The sequence below is a fragment of the Neoarius graeffei genome, chromosome 28, assembly GCF_027579695.1.
Source record: "Neoarius graeffei isolate fNeoGra1 chromosome 28, fNeoGra1.pri, whole genome shotgun sequence".
In the NCBI taxonomy this organism is placed as follows: domain Eukaryota; kingdom Metazoa; phylum Chordata; class Actinopteri; order Siluriformes; family Ariidae; genus Neoarius; species Neoarius graeffei.
This window is the reverse complement of record NC_083596.1, coordinates 24,316,591-24,334,474: the sequence shown is the minus strand read 5'-3', so window position 1 is coordinate 24,334,474 and position 17,884 is coordinate 24,316,591.

Below are 17,884 nucleotides of genomic sequence, written 5' to 3'. Positions count from 1 at the left end.
GCTAATTTGGAAAAGTTATGAAAGGGTTAATTAATCCACATTTGATGTATTTGAATGACAAATATAGAGAAAAATGTGAATACCTATCAGATACAGCCAACTTGGTGCATTTAATATCAGTATTTACACTGATATTATTTTTTTTGTATTTTCTTCCATTATTTGGGCATATAGGGCATTAAAGGGTTAATATATTAAATTGCCCAAGGGATATCACCGGGCACCCTCTTAAATCTTGAAGAGCTACCTCAAATCTATAAGATAAAGCAAAAAAAAAAAAAAAAACTTTAACCAAAAATTCCGGGTCCGACCCCATGGCTCCTGGACTATTATGCGGTCATGGGTAGAGCAGCTGGAGTTCCCTCCCTGATAACAGTGTACACCATTTTAAACCACAGTATAAGACAACTACACATGTCTGCACTTTATTTCAAATATAGTCCAAACTGTTGCTGCCATCTATCTTTTATATGCCTTATATTATATTTTTCCTTTTCTACTTGTATACAAGTAAATTCTGGTTTATGTAAAATATATTTAAGGTCATGGATAGTCCTAAAAAAAATAAATAAATAAAAATAAAAAGACTTCACTGCATGTCTTATTTTGTGTGTGTGTGTGTGTGTGTGTGTGTGTGTGTGTGTGTGAGAGAGAGAGAGAGAGAGTGAGAAATAAAATTTGAAAATCTAATAATCTGTTCTTTCTCTCGAGTGCACTCACTCTTCACTCCCTGTTTATGTGCTCTGGCCATCTGATAGTCAAATCAAGCCAGTGACATGTCCTGAGGATGATGTTGATGCACGCTTTGCATTAATGCCACCTAGCGGTTCTGTAGTCAAATCAAGTCATGTAGTGCAACAGAAACAAGAAGCATGCAGGGACAGGGATCGAGATGTCAGCATCTCGATCCCTTTTTACATGTTGGTCCTGTGATCGAGATGCTGACCTCTTCTGCTCCTCGGACCTGCCTGATCCATCCTGGTGCCCTGTGTCTGGTTGGAGTCTCATCGCATCGCTCCTGTGGAGGACGGCCCCATGTGGACAGTTGGGGGTCATGCCTGGAGGACGCTCTGGACTCTTGCAGTGGTGTTTTTGTGACTGGGGACTGCAGTTGACTTGCTGACTTTAGGACTACGGTTGTCGTGAACAGTTTTGCGCTCGGGTTTCCGTCGGTGGGGGGTTTATCAACGAAGCTGACTTTATGTTAGGACTGTTAATGTTCTCGTCATGTTGTCTGTTGTTGCCCAAATGAGGATGGGTTCCCTTTTGAGTCTGGTTCCCTTTTGAGTCTGGTTCCTCTCGAGGTTTCTTCCTCATGTCATCTGAGGGAGATTTTCCTTGCCACCGTCGCCACAGGCTTGCTCATTGGGGATCGATTAGGGATAAAATTAGCTCATATTTTAAGTTGTTCAAATTCTGTAAAGCTGCTTTGCGACAATGTTTATTGTTAAAAGTGCTATACAAATAAACTTGACTTGACTGTAATTTTCTTCTGGTCCCAAGAAGTATTGTTAATAAGTAATAATTAAAATTAAAGCCGCAAGCGGCCTCGACGGGCCCTCGCGCCAGCGGCCAAGGGGGGCGGGGGCATGCGTCCCTGCGAAATACCTTCCACAGCTTCTTCGGCAAGAGACATTACTCCCACAATGGCGACAAAGCACAGAATTGGACACAGAGTACACGGTGTGCTGAGATGTTGTCATGGACAGAACATTTTATGCCATGGCTTCCCAACCAAATTAATGTATTTACCTCATCAGTCACCAAGCTATAGCTACATAGGATTGTCTTCTGTTAGACATCTATTAGTCTGTATGTAACGCTACAACACTTGCTCCCGACTACCTACCCATTCCCCACAAGTCATGTGTGTTTAAGGCAGCCAAAACAACATACTCCTGGTGCCTCATGATTGTAAACACCTCTCCTGCAACTGCTACAGCGCAATGAGCGCCCCCAGTGGTGAAAGTTCACCAAATTTGGTATACATGTCAAGGGACCTATGAAGAGTTGGTGTGTCAAGTTTGATCAAGTTTGACCAATCAGAAGCCGAGATGACCTGTTAAGAGTGTGTGTATCAAGTTTGATCAAGATTGAGAAAATAGAAGATGAGATATTGATTTTTGAAGAATAAATTTTTTGGTTTTTCCCATGTCAGTAGGTGGCGCTATGCTGTACATGAGCGATTATGAGTTGGAAAAATAAGTGTCTACAAAAGCAACGTACTATCACAAGGTAGTGGTGTGAAGGAGAAGCACTGTGGAATTATTTACCAAAAACCCGTTTTGGAGCAATTGCGTTGGCCAAAAACAGCGCCCCCCATGGACGAAAATTCCCAAAATGTGGTGTACATGACATGGGAGGTAGTAAGAGGGTGGCCGTGAAGTTTGACCAAATTTGAGGAAAGATTGGATTTTTTGCCCAGAAATAGCGCCCCCAGTGGCGAAATATCACAGAAATTGGGTAACATGTCAGATGCCCAATGAGTGATTTGCGTGTGAAGTATGAGCAGTTTTGAGCAATTTGAAGATTTGTCAAGAATTTTTAAGCATGTAAAATTTTGCATTGAAAATTGATTGACGTATAACTTCTGAACGGTTTATGCAACGTGAAACGTATTTAGGAACTTTTGTCAGCCATGTCTGTAGATGATGTGTATCAATTTTGATGACATTCCTATGAACGGTCTAGGAGGAGTTGCGCCGTCTTCGTGGCCATGCATTTCGCACAAAAGTGAAATTACCTCACTTCCTGTTGGGCGTGGCTAATGCATTGGCATTACATTTTTGTCCGGCTTAGTGAGATACATATGCGTACCAAATGGCATGCCACTACTACAAACTACATGGCACCCAGGCACCTTAATGCGGGAGGCCAAAATCACAACTAGTTAGGGGGCGCTATAGAGGCCCTGAGGCCTGCCTGGATCTGGGCTTCTGGTTCTCAGTAGCGGTGGCAGTCTAAGAAAAAGGAGCCAAATTTCGTGCGATGTCGACCATGGCAAGCGCCCCAATAAGGGTCTTGTAAAGAGTTTGCTTGCCAAGTTTGACAAATCAGAAGCTGCAATATCATTTCTGCCATAACCAGCACCCCCAGGGGCGAAAGTGCACAAAATTTGGCGTACATGTCAGGTGAGCTATGAAGAGTTTGCATATGAAGTTTGATGACAATTGAGTAAATAGAAGATGAGATATAGATTTTTGAAGAATAAATTTTTTGGTTTTTCCCATGTCAGTAGGTGGCGCTATGCTGTACATGAGCGATGATGAGTTGGAAAAATAAGTGTCTACAACAGCATCGCACTATCACAAGGTAGTGGTGTGAAGGAAAAGCATTATGGAATTATTTACCAAAAACACGTTTTGGAGCAATTGCGTCGGCCAAAAACAGCGCCCCCCATGGACGAAAATTCCCAAAATGTGGTATACATGACATGGGAGGTAGTAAGAGGGTGGCCGTGAAGTTCGACCAAATTTGAGGAAAGATTGGATTTTTTGCCCAAAAATAGCGCCCCCAGTGGCGAAATATCACAAAAATTGGGTAACATGTCAGAAGCCCAATGAGTGATTTGCGTGTGAAGTATGAGCAGTTTTGAGCAATCAGAAGATTTGTTATGAATTTTTAAGCATGTAAAATTTTGCATCGAAAATTGATTGACGTATAACTTCTGAACGGTTTATCCTACGTGAAACGTATTTAGTAACTTTTGTCAGCCATGTCTGTAGATGATGTGTATCAATTTTGGTGACATTCCTATGAACGGTCTAGGAGGAGTTGAGCCGTCTTCGTGGCCATGCATTTCGCACAAAAGTGAAATTACCTCACTTCCTGTTGGGCGTGGCTAATGCATTGGCATTACATTTTTGTCCGGCTTAGTGAGATACATAGGCGTTCCAAATGGCATGCCACTACTACAAAATACATGGCACCCAGGCACCTTAATGCGGGAGGCCAAAATCACAACGACTTAGGGGGCGCTATAGAGGCCCTGAGCCCCGGCCAAGTTTGGGCTTTTGGTTCTGAGAAGCGGTGGCAATTCTCGGAACTGGTGCCAAATTTCGTGCGTTGCTGCCTGACCATGACCAATGCTTCACTCTATAGTCCCCGCCAAGCCCTCAACCAGCCTGTCTCCAAGTGCCAGGTCCTCAACAAGCACAAGTCCAACTGCTCTGGGACATGTCCTTGGCACTGAAGAGCACACACACACTCCAATGCCCCCCAAAGCCTACATAAATGTTGGTGCATGTTACACGTTTGGTGACCATCTGTTTCTGTCCCATGACCATACATACTGTTGCAAATGAATACCTCTCCCTAATGACAAAAACGTTACTCAGATCTCCAATCCCCCTACACCCTTAATAAATGTTGGTGCACAATACGCGTTTGGTGTCTGGCTGTTTTTGTCCAATGACCATACATACTGCTGCAAATAAATACCTCTTTCTAATGTCAAGAACGTTACTCAAATGTACAAAAAGTCTAAGTCCATATGTACTTTGACATGTACTTGGACATGTTTTCCTATATGAGTAATTGGTACACATGTCAGAACCCCTATGAGTAGTTCGTCTATGAAGTTGCAGCATATGTGTGCAATTACACATTTCTTTATGTTTTTTTTTAAGATTTATGGATTCATATTAAAAATTGATTGATATATAAGTTGAAAACGGTTTATCAGAGAAAAAATGTATTTGCAACGTTTTGTCAAGCATGTCTGTAGATGATGTGTGTCTATTTTGGTGACATTCCCATGCACGGCCTAAGAGGAGTTGGAGCCTCTTCGTGGGCATGCATTTCGCACAAAAGTGAAATGACCTCACTTCCTGTTGGGCCTGGCTTATGCATTGGTATTGCGTTTTTGTTTGGCTTGGTGAGATCCATAATCATACCAAACCGCATTCCGCTACTTGAAACTATATGCCAACTAGGCACCTTAATGCGAGACGCAAAAATTGCAACGCGTTAGGGGGCGCTATAGAGGCCTTGAGTCTTGCCCGGCTCTTGGCTTTTGGTTGTTGGTAGCTGTGGCGATGTAAGACGACTGTGCCAATTTTCAAGCGTTTTCGCCCATGGCAAGCGCCCAATAAGGGTCCTAAAAGAGTTTGCTGGCCAAATGGGGAAAGTTCGACCAATCAGAAGCCGGGATTTCTTTTTTGGCCGTAAACAGAGGCCCCAGTGTCGAAACTCCACAAAATTTGGCACATATGTCAGGTGGCCAATGAAGAGTTTGCGTAGCAAGTTTGATGACGATTGAGTAAATAGGGGAGGAGCTATAGATTTTTAAAGAATAAATTTTTTGTTTTACCCATGTCAGGAGGTGGCGCTATGCTGTACATGAGCGATTATGAGCTGGAAAACTAAGTCTCTACAACAGCAACTTACTAGCTCAAAATAGTTGTGTGGTGAAAAAGTACTGAGGAATTATTCACAAAAAACCTGTTTTGGAAACACTGCGTCGGCCAAAAACAGCGCCCCCCATTGACAAAAATGCGCAAAATTCGGTACACATGATCTGAGAGGTAGTAAGAGGGTGCCCGTCAAGTTTGGTGAAATTTGAGCAAAGATTGGATTTTTTGCCCAAAAATAGCGCCCCCAGTGGCGAAATATCACAAAAATTGGGGTACATGTCAGAGCCCCTATGAGTTGTTGGCCTATCAAGTTTCAGCACATTTCAGCAATTAGAAGATTTTTTATGAATTTTTAAGCATGTAAAATTGTATTGTGCAAATTGATTGGCGTATAACTTCGAAACGGTTCATCATAACTTCAATGTAAATTGTAACTTTTGTCAGCCATGTCTGTAGATGATGTGTATCCATTTTGGTGACATTCCCATGGACGGCCTAGGAGTAGTTGCAGCCTCTTTGGGGACAGGCATTTCGCACAAAAGTAAAATTACCTCACTTCCTGTTGGGCGTGGCTATGCATTCATAGGTACTTTTTTTGTTCGTCTCAGTAAGATACATATGTGAACCAAATTTCGTTCCTCTACGACAAACTATATGGCAACCAGGAGCCTTCGAAAAAAGGCAAAATTTTCAAGGCGTTAGGGGGCGCTATAGAGGCCCAGAGCCCCGCCCAGATCTGGGGTTTTGGATCTGAGTAGCGTAGGGGATGCCGATAAAATGATCCAAAATATGCGCGTTTTCGTCCACAGGAAGTGCCCCAAAAAAGGCCGAACAGCGACCGCGACTAAGGAATAATAATAATAATTAAAGCCGCAAGCGGCCTCGACGGGCCCTCGCGCCAGCGGCCAGGGGGGGCGGGGGCATGCGTCCCCGCGAAATACCGTAAAGAGTCTGCTTGCCAAGTTTGACCAATCAGAAGCTGCAATATCATTTGTGCCATAACCAGCACCCCCAGGGGTGAAAGTGCACAAAATTTGGCGGATATGTCAGGAGAGCTATGAAGAGTTTGCGTATGAAGTTTGATGACAATTGAGTAAATAGAAGATGAGAGATAGATTTTTGAAGAATAAATTTTTTGGTTTTTCCCATGTCAGAAGGTGGCGCTATGCTGTACATGAGCGATTATGAGTTGGAGAAATAAGTGTCTACAACAGCAACGCACTATCACAAGGTAGTGGTGTGAAGGAAAAGCATTATGGAATTATTTACCAAAAACCCGTTTTGGAGCAATTGCGTCGGCCAAAAACAGCGCCCCCCATGGACGAAAATTCCCAAAATGTGGTATACATGACATGGGCGGTAGCAAGAGGGTGGCCGTGAAGTTTGACCAAATTTGAGGAAAGATTGGATTGTTTGCCCAAAAATAGCGCCCCCAGTGGCGAAATATCACAGAAAATGGGGAACATGTCAGAAGCCCAATGAGGGATTTGCGTGTGAAGTATGAGCAGTTTTGAGCAATTAGAAGATTTGTTATGAATTTTTAAGCATGTAAAATTTTGCATTAAAAATTGATTGACGTATAACTTCTGAGCGGTTTAAGCTACGTGAAACTTATTTAGTAACTTTTGTCAGCCATGTCTGTAGATGATGTGTATCAATTTTGGTGACATTCCTATGAACAGTCTAGGAGGAGTTGCGCCGTCTTCGTGGCCATGCATTTCGCACAAAAGTGAAATTACCTCACTTCCTGTTGGGCGTGGCTAATGCATTGGCATTACATTTTTGTCCGGCTTAGTGAGATACATATGCGTACCAAATGGCATGCCACTCCTACAAACTACATGGCAACCAGGCACCTTAAAGCGGGAGGCCAAAATCACAACGAGTTAGGGGGCGCTATAGAGGCCCTGAGGCCCGGCTGGATCTGGGCTTTTGGTTCTCAGTAGCGGTGGCAGTCTAAGAAAAAGGAGGCAAATTTCGTGCGTTGTCGACCATGGCAAGCGCCCCAATAAGGGTCTTGAAAAGAGTTTGCTTGCCAAGTTTGACAAATCAGAAGCTGCAATATCATTTCCGCCATAACCAGCACCCCCAGGGGCGAAAGTGCACAAAATTTGGCGGACATGTCAGGTGAGCTATGAAGAGTTAGCGTATGAAGTTTGATGACAATTGAGTAAATAGAAGATGAGATATAGATTTTTGAAGAATAAATTTTTTGGTTTTTCCCATGTCAGAAGGTGGCGCTATGCTGTACATGAGCGATTATGAGTTGGAAAAATAAGTGTCTACAACAGGAACGCACTGTCACAAGGTAGTGGTGTGAAGGAGAAGCATTATGGAATTATTTACCAAAAACCCGTTTTGGAGCAATTGCGTCGGCCAAAAACAGCGCCCCCCATGGACGAAAATTCCCAAAATGCGGTATACATGACATGGGAGGTAGTAAGAGGGTGGCCGTGAAGTTTGACCAAATTTGAGGAAAGATTGGATTTTTTGCCCAAAAATAGCGCCCCCAGTGGCGAAATATCACAGAAATTGGGTAACATGTCAGAAGCCCAATGAGTGATTAGCGTGTGAAGTATGAGCAGTTTTGAGCAATTAGAAGATTTGTTATGAATTTTTTAGCATGTAAAATTTTGAAGTGAAAATTGATTGACGTATAACTTCTGAACGTTTTATCCTACGTGAAACGTATTTAGTAACTTTTGTCAGCCATGTCTGTAGATGATGTGTATCAATTTTGGTGACATTCCCATGAACGGTCTAGGAGGAGTTGCGCCGTCTTCGTGGCCATGCATTTCGCACAAAAGTAAAATTACCTCACTTCCTGTTGGGCGTGGCTATGCATTCATAGAACTTTTTTTGTTCGTCTCAGTAAGATACATATGTGAACCAAATTTCGTTCCTCTACGACAAACTATATGGCAACCAGGAGCCTTCGAAAAAAGGCAAAATTTTCAAGGCGTTAGGGGGCGCTACAGAGGCCCAGAGCCCCGCCCAGATCTGGGGTTTTGGATCTGAGTAGCGTAGGGGATGCCGATAAAATGATCCAAAATATGCGCGTTTTCGTCCACAGGAAGTGCCCCAAAAAAGGCCGAACAGCGACCGCGACTAAGGAATAATAATAATAATTAAAGCCGCAAGCGGCCTCGACGGGCCCTCGCGCCAGCGGCCAGGGGGGGCGGGGGCATGCGTCCCCGCGAAATACCGTAAAGAGTCTGCTTGCCAAGTTTGACCAATCAGAAGCTGCAATATCATTTGTGCCATAACCAGCACCCCCAGGGGTGAAAGTGCACAAAATTTGGCGGATATGTCAGGAGAGCTATGAAGAGTTTGCGTATGAAGTTTGATGACAATTGAGTAAATAGAAGATGAGAGATAGATTTTTGAAGAATAAATTTTTTGGTTTTTCCCATGTCAGAAGGTGGCGCTATGCTGTACATGAGCGATTATGAGTTGGAGAAATAAGTGTCTACAACAGCAACGCACTATCACAAGGTAGTGGTGTGAAGGAAAAGCATTATGGAATTATTTACCAAAAACCCGTTTTGGGAGAAATTGCGTCGGCCAAAAACAGCGCCCCCCATGGACGAAAATTCCCAAAATGTGGTATACATGACATGGGCGGCAGTAAGAGGGTGGCCGTGAAGTTTGACCAAATTTGAGGAAAGATTGGATTGTTTGCCCAAAAATAGCGCCCCCAGTGGCGAAATATCACAGAAAAAGGGGAACATGTCAGAAGCCCAATGAGGGATTTGCGTGTGAAGTATGAGCAGTTTTGAGCAATTAGAAGATTTGTTATGAATTTTTAAGCATGTAAAATTTTGCATTAAAAATTGATTGACGTATAACTTCTGAGCGGTTTAAGCTACGTGAAACTTATTTAGTAACTTTTGTCAGCCATGTCTGTAGATGATGTGTATCAATTTTGGTGACATTCCTATGAACAGTCTAGGAGGAGTTGCGCCGTCTTCGTGGCCATGCATTTCGCACAAAAGTGAAATTACCTCACTTCCTGTTGGGCGTGGCTAATGCATTGGCATTACATTTTTGTCCGGCTTAGTGAGATACATATGCGTACCAAATGGCATGCCACTCCTACAAACTACATGGCAACCAGGCACCTTAAAGCGGGAGGCCAAAATCACAACGAGTTAGGGGGCGCTATAGAGGCCCTGAGGCCCGGCTGGATCTGGGCTTTTGGTTCTCAGTAGCGGTGGCAGTCTAAGAAAAAGGAGGCAAATTTCGTGCGTTGTCGACCATGGCAAGCGCCCCAATAAGGGTCTTGAAAAGAGTTTGCTTGCCAAGTTTGACAAATCAGAAGCTGCAATATCATTTCCGCCATAACCAGCACCCCCAGGGGCGAAAGTGCACAAAATTTGGCGGACATGTCAGGTGAGCTATGAAGAGTTTGCGTATGAAGTTTGATGACAATTGAGTAAATAGAAGATGAGATATAGATTTTTGAAGAATAAATTTTTTGGTTTTTCCCATGTCAGAAGGTGGCGCTATGCTGTACATGAGCGATTATGAGTTGGAAAAATAAGTGTCTACAACAGGAACGCACTATCACAAGGTAGTGGTGTGAAGGAAAAGCATTATGGAATTATTTACCAAAAACCCGTTTTGGAGCAATTGCGTCGGCCAAAAACAGCGCCCCCCATGGACGAAAATTCCCAAAATGCGGTATACATGACATGGGAGGTAGTAAGAGGGTGGCCGTGAAGTTTGACCAAATTTGAGGAAAGATTGGATTTTTTGCCCAAAAATAGCGCCCCCAGTGGCGAAATATCACAGAAATTGGGTAACATGTCAGAAGCCCAATGAGTGATTTGCGTGTGAAGTATGAGCAGTTTTGAGCAATTAGAAGATTTGTTATGAATTTTTTAGCATGTAAAATTTTGAAGTGAAAATTGATTGACGTATAACTTCTGAACGTTTTATCCTACGTGAAACGTATTTAGTAACTTTTGTCAGCCATGTCTGTAGATGATGTGTATCAATTTTGGTGACATTCCCATGAACGGTCTAGGAGGAGTTGCGCCGTCTTCGTGGCCATGCATTTCGCACAAAAGTAAAATTACCTCACTTCCTGTTGGGCGTGGCTATGCATTCATAGAACTTTTTTTGTTCGTCTCAGTAAGATACATATGTGAACCAAATTTCGTTCCTCTACGACAAACTATATGGCAACCAGGAGCCTTCGAAAAAAGGCAAAATTTTCAAGGCGTTAGGGGGCGCTATAGAGGCCCAGAGCCCCGCCCAGATCTGGGGTTTTGGATCTGAGTAGCGTAGGGGATGCCGATAAAATGATCCAAAATATGCGCGTTTTCGTCCACAGGAAGTGCCCCAAAAAAGGCCGAACAGCGACCGCGACTAAGGAATAATAATAATAATAATAATAATAATAATAATAATAATAAAAAACCGAACAAGATCAATAGGGCCTTCGCCCTTTCGGGCTCGGGCCCTAATTAAAGCCGCAAGCGGCCTTGACGGGCCCTCGCGCCAGCGGCCAGGGGGGGCGGGGGCATGCGTCCCCGCGAAATACCGTAAAGAGTCTGCTTGCCAAGTTTGACCAATCAGAAGCTGCAATATCATTTGTGCCATAACCAGCACCCCCAGGGGTGAAAGTGCACAAAATTTGGCGGATATGTCAGGAGAGCTATGAAGAGTTTGCGTATGAAGTTTGATGACAATTGAGTAAATAGAAGATGAGAGATAGATTTTTGAAGAATAAATTTTTTGGTTTTTCCCATGTCAGAAGGTGGCGCTATGCTGTACATGAGCGATTATGAGTTGGAGAAATAAGTGTCTACAACAGCAACGCACTATCACAAGGTAGTGGTGTGAAGGAAAAGCATTATGGAGTAATTTACCAAAAACCCGTTTTGGAGAAATTGCGTCGGCCAAAAACAGCGCCCCCCATGGACGAAAATTCCCAAAATGTGGTATACATGACATGGGCGGTAGTAAGAGGGTGGCCGTGAAGTTTGACCAAATTTGAGGAAAGATTGGATTGTTTGCCCAAAAATAGCGCCCCCAGTGGCGAAATATCACAGAAAATGGGGAACATGTCAGAAGCCCAATGAGGGATTTGCGTGTGAAGTATGAGCAGTTTTGAGCAATTAGAAGATTTGTTATGAATTTTTAAGCATGTAAAATTTTGCATTAAAAATTGATTGACGTATAACTTCTGAGCGGTTTAAGCTACGTGAAACTTATTTAGTAACTTTTGTCAGCCATGTCTGTAGATGATGTGTATCAATTTTGGTGACATTCCTATGAACAGTCTAGGAGGAGTTGCGCCGTCTTCGTGGCCATGCATTTCGCACAAAAGTGAAATTACCTCACTTCCTGTTGGGCGTGGCTAATGCATTGGCATTACATTTTTGTCCGGCTTAGTGAGATACATATGCGTACCAAATGGCATGCCACTCCTACAAACTACATGGCAACCAGGCACCTTAAAGCGGGAGGCCAAAATCACAACGAGTTAGGGGGCGCTATAGAGGCCCTGAGGCCCGGCTGGATCTGGGCTTTTGGTTCTCAGTAGCGGTGGCAGTCTAAGAAAAAGGAGCCAAATTTCGTGCGTTGTCGACCATGGCAAGCGCCCCAATAAGGGTCTTGAAAAGAGTTTGCTTGCCAAGTTTGACAAATCAGAAGCTGCAATATCATTTCCGCCATAACCAGCACCCCCAGGGGCGAAAGTGCACAAAATTTGGCGGACATGTCAGGTGAGCTATGAAGAGTTTGCGTATGAAGTTTGATGACAATTGAGTAAATAGAAGATGAGATATAGATTTTTGAAGAATAAATTTTTTGGTTTTTCCCATGTCAGAAGGTGGCGCTATGCTGTACATGAGCGATTATGAGTTGGAAAAATAAGTGTCTACAACAGGAACGCACTGTCACAAGGTAGTGGTGTGAAGGAGAAGCATTATGGAATTATTTACCAAAAACCCGTTTTGGAGCAATTGCGTCGGCCAAAAACAGCGCCCCCCATGGACGAAAATTCCCAAAATGCGGTATACATGACATGGGAGGTAGTAAGAGGGTGGCCGTGAAGTTTGACCAAATTTGAGGAAAGATTGGATTTTTTGCCCAAAAATAGCGCCCCCAGTGGCGAAATATCACAGAAATTGGGTAACATGTCAGAAGCCCAATGAGTGATTAGCGTGTGAAGTATGAGCAGTTTTGAGCAATTAGAAGATTTGTTATGAATTTTTTAGCATGTAAAATTTTGAAGTGAAAATTGATTGACGTATAACTTCTGAACGTTTTATCCTACGTGAAACGTATTTAGTAACTTTTGTCAGCCATGTCTGTAGATGATGTGTATCAATTTTGGTGACATTCCCATGAACGGTCTAGGAGGAGTTGCGCCGTCTTCGTGGCCATGCATTTCGCACAAAAGTAAAATTACCTCACTTCCTGTTGGGCGTGGCTATGCATTCATAGAACTTTTTTTGTTCGTCTCAGTAAGATACATATGTGAACCAAATTTCGTTCCTCTACGACAAACTATATGGCAACCAGGAGCCTTCGAAAAAAGGCAAAATTTTCAAGGCGTTAGGGGGCGCTACAGAGGCCCAGAGCCCCGCCCAGATCTGGGGTTTTGGATCTGAGTAGCGTAGGGGATGCCGATAAAATGATCCAAAATATGCGCGTTTTCGTCCACAGGAAGTGCCCCAAAAAAGGCCGAACAGCGACCGCGACTAAGGAATAATAATAATAATTAAAGCCGCAAGCGGCCTCGACGGGCCCTCGCGCCAGCGGCCAGGGGGGGCGGGGGCATGCGTCCCCGCGAAATACCGTAAAGAGTCTGCTTGCCAAGTTTGACCAATCAGAAGCTGCAATATCATTTGTGCCATAACCAGCACCCCCAGGGGTGAAAGTGCACAAAATTTGGCGGATATGTCAGGAGAGCTATGAAGAGTTTGCGTATGAAGTTTGATGACAATTGAGTAAATAGAAGATGAGAGATAGATTTTTGAAGAATAAATTTTTTGGTTTTTCCCATGTCAGAAGGTGGCGCTATGCTGTACATGAGCGATTATGAGTTGGAGAAATAAGTGTCTACAACAGCAACGCACTATCACAAGGTAGTGGTGTGAAGGAAAAGCATTATGGAATTATTTACCAAAAACCCGTTTTGGGAGAAATTGCGTCGGCCAAAAACAGCGCCCCCCATGGACGAAAATTCCCAAAATGTGGTATACATGACATGGGCGGCAGTAAGAGGGTGGCCGTGAAGTTTGACCAAATTTGAGGAAAGATTGGATTGTTTGCCCAAAAATAGCGCCCCCAGTGGCGAAATATCACAGAAAAAGGGGAACATGTCAGAAGCCCAATGAGGGATTTGCGTGTGAAGTATGAGCAGTTTTGAGCAATTAGAAGATTTGTTATGAATTTTTAAGCATGTAAAATTTTGCATTAAAAATTGATTGACGTATAACTTCTGAGCGGTTTAAGCTACGTGAAACTTATTTAGTAACTTTTGTCAGCCATGTCTGTAGATGATGTGTATCAATTTTGGTGACATTCCTATGAACAGTCTAGGAGGAGTTGCGCCGTCTTCGTGGCCATGCATTTCGCACAAAAGTGAAATTACCTCACTTCCTGTTGGGCGTGGCTAATGCATTGGCATTACATTTTTGTCCGGCTTAGTGAGATACATATGCGTACCAAATGGCATGCCACTCCTACAAACTACATGGCAACCAGGCACCTTAAAGCGGGAGGCCAAAATCACAACGAGTTAGGGGGCGCTATAGAGGCCCTGAGGCCCGGCTGGATCTGGGCTTTTGGTTCTCAGTAGCGGTGGCAGTCTAAGAAAAAGGAGCCAAATTTCGTGCGTTGTCGACCATGGCAAGCGCCCCAATAAGGGTCTTGAAAAGAGTTTGCTTGCCAAGTTTGACAAATCAGAAGCTGCAATATCATTTCCGCCATAACCAGCACCCCCAGGGGCGAAAGTGCACAAAATTTGGCGGACATGTCAGGTGAGCTATGAAGAGTTTGCGTATGAAGTTTGATGACAATTGAGTAAATAGAAGATGAGATATAGATTTTTGAAGAATAAATTTTTTGGTTTTTCCCATGTCAGAAGGTGGCGCTATGCTGTACATGAGCGATTATGAGTTGGAAAAATAAGTGTCTACAACAGGAACGCACTATCACAAGGTAGTGGTGTGAAGGAAAAGCATTATGGAATTATTTACCAAAAACCCGTTTTGGAGCAATTGCGTCGGCCAAAAACAGCGCCCCCCATGGACGAAAATTCCCAAAATGCGGTATACATGACATGGGAGGTAGTAAGAGGGTGGCCGTGAAGTTTGACCAAATTTGAGGAAAGATTGGATTTTTTGCCCAAAAATAGCGCCCCCAGTGGCGAAATATCACAGAAATTGGGTAACATGTCAGAAGCCCAATGAGTGATTTGCGTGTGAAGTATGAGCAGTTTTGAGCAATTAGAAGATTTGTTATGAATTTTTTAGCATGTAAAATTTTGAAGTGAAAATTGATTGACGTATAACTTCTGAACGTTTTATCCTACGTGAAACGTATTTAGTAACTTTTGTCAGCCATGTCTGTAGATGATGTGTATCAATTTTGGTGACATTCCCATGAACGGTCTAGGAGGAGTTGCGCCGTCTTCGTGGCCATGCATTTCGCACAAAAGTAAAAGTACCTCACTTCCTGTTGGGCGTGGCTATGCATTCATAGAACTTTTTTTGTTCGTCTCAGTAAGATACATATGTGAACCAAATTGCGTTCCTCTACGACAAACTATATGGCAACCAGGAGCCTTCGAAAAAAGGCAAAATTTTCAAGGCGTTAGGGGGCGCTATAGAGGCCCAGAGCCCCGCCCAGATCTGGGGTTTTGGATCTGAGTAGCGTAGGGGATGCCGATAAAATGATCCAAAATATGCGCGTTTTCGTCCACAGGAAGTGCCCCAAAAAAGGCCGAACAGCGACCGCGACTAAGGAATAATAATAATAATAATAATAATAATAATAATAATAATAAAAAACCGAACAAGATCAATAGGGCCTTCGCCCTTTCGGGCTCGGGCCCTAATTAAAGCCGCAAGCGGCCTTGACGGGCCCTCGCGCCAGCGGCCAGGGGGGGCGGGGGCATGCGTCCCCGCGAAATACCGTAAAGAGTCTGCTTGCCAAGTTTGACCAATCAGAAGCTGCAATATCATTTGTGCCATAACCAGCACCCCCAGGGGTGAAAGTGCACAAAATTTGGCGGATATGTCAGGAGAGCTATGAAGAGTTTGCGTATGAAGTTTGATGACAATTGAGTAAATAGAAGATGAGAGATAGATTTTTGAAGAATAAATTTTTTGGTTTTTCCCATGTCAGAAGGTGGCGCTATGCTGTACATGAGCGATTATGAGTTGGAGAAATAAGTGTCTACAACAGCAACGCACTATCACAAGGTAGTGGTGTGAAGGAAAAGCATTATGGAGTAATTTACCAAAAACCCGTTTTGGAGAAATTGCGTCGGCCAAAAACAGCGCCCCCCATGGACGAAAATTCCCAAAATGTGGTATACATGACATGGGCGGTAGTAAGAGGGTGGCCGTGAAGTTTGACCAAATTTGAGGAAAGATTGGATTGTTTGCCCAAAAATAGCGCCCCCAGTGGCGAAATATCACAGAAAATGGGGAACATGTCAGAAGCCCAATGAGGGATTTGCGTGTGAAGTATGAGCAGTTTTGAGCAATTAGAAGATTTGTTATGAATTTTTAAGCATGTAAAATTTTGCATTAAAAATTGATTGACGTATAACTTCTGAGCGGTTTAAGCTACGTGAAACTTATTTAGTAACTTTTGTCAGCCATGTCTGTAGATGATGTGTATCAATTTTGGTGACATTCCTATGAACAGTCTAGGAGGAGTTGCGCCGTCTTCGTGGCCATGCATTTCGCACAAAAGTGAAATTACCTCACTTCCTGTTGGGCGTGGCTAATGCATTGGCATTACATTTTTGTCCGGCTTAGTGAGATACATATGCGTACCAAATGGCATGCCACTCCTACAAACTACATGGCAACCAGGCACCTTAAAGCGGGAGGCCAAAATCACAACGAGTTAGGGGGCGCTATAGAGGCCCTGAGGCCCGGCTGGATCTGGGCTTTTGGTTCTCAGTAGCGGTGGCAGTCTAAGAAAAAGGAGCCAAATTTCGTGCGTTGTCGACCATGGCAAGCGCCCCAATAAGGGTCTTGAAAAGAGTTTGCTTGCCAAGTTTGACAAATCAGAAGCTGCAATATCATTTCCGCCATAACCAGCACCCCCAGGGGCGAAAGTGCACAAAATTTGGCGGACATGTCAGGTGAGCTATGAAGAGTTTGCGTATGAAGTTTGATGACAATTGAGTAAATAGAAGAAGAGATATAGATTTTTGAAGAATAAATTTTTTGGTTTTTCCCATGTCAGAAGGTGGCGCTATGCTGTACATGAGCGATTATGAGTTGGAAAAATAAGTGTCTACAACAGGAACACACTATCACAAGGTAGTGGTGTGAAGGAAAAGCATTATGGAATTATTTACCAAAAACCCGTTTTGGAGCAATTGCGTCGGCCTAAAACAGTGCCCCCCATGGACGAAAATTCCCAAAATGCGGTATACATGACATGGGTGGTAGTAAGAGGTTGGCCGTGAAGTTTGACCAAATTTGAGGAAAGATTGGATTTTTTGCCCAAAAATAGCGCCCCCAGTGGCGAAATATCACAGAAATTGGGTAACATGTCAGAAGCCCAATGAGTGATTTGCGTGTGAAGTATGAGCAGTTTTGAGCAATTAGAAGATTTGTTATGAATTTTTTAGCATGTAAAATTTTGAAGTGAAAATTGATTGACGTATAACTTCTGAACGTTTTATCCTACGTGAAACGTATTTAGTAACTTTTGTCAGCCATGTCTGTAGATGATGTGTATCAATTTTGGTGACATTCCCATGAACGGTCTAGGAGGAGTTGCGCCGTCTTCGTGGCCATGCATTTCGCACAAAAGTAAAATTACCTCACTTCCTGTTGGGCGTGGCTATGCATTCATAGAACTTTTTTTGCTCGTGTCAGTAAGATACATATGTGAACCAAATTTCGTTCCTCTACGACAAACTATATGGCAACCAGGAGCCTTCGAAAAAAGGCAAAATTTTCAAGGCGTTAGGGGGCGCTATAGAGGCCCAGAGCCCCGCCCAGATCTGGGGTTTTGGATCTGAGTAGCGTAGGGGATGCCGATAAAATGATCCAAAATATGCGCGTTTTCGTCCACAGGAAGTGCCCCAAAAAAGGCCGAACAGCGACCGCGACTAAGGAATAATAATAATAAGAAGAAGAAGAATAATAATTAAAGCCGCAAGCGGCCTTGACGGGCCCTCGCGCCAGCGGCCAGGGGGGGCGGGGGCATGCGTCCCCGCGAAATACCGTAAAGAGTCTGCTTGCCAAGTTTGACCAATCAGAAGCTGCAATATCATTTGTGCCATAACCAGCACCCCCAGGGGTGAAAGTGCACAAAAT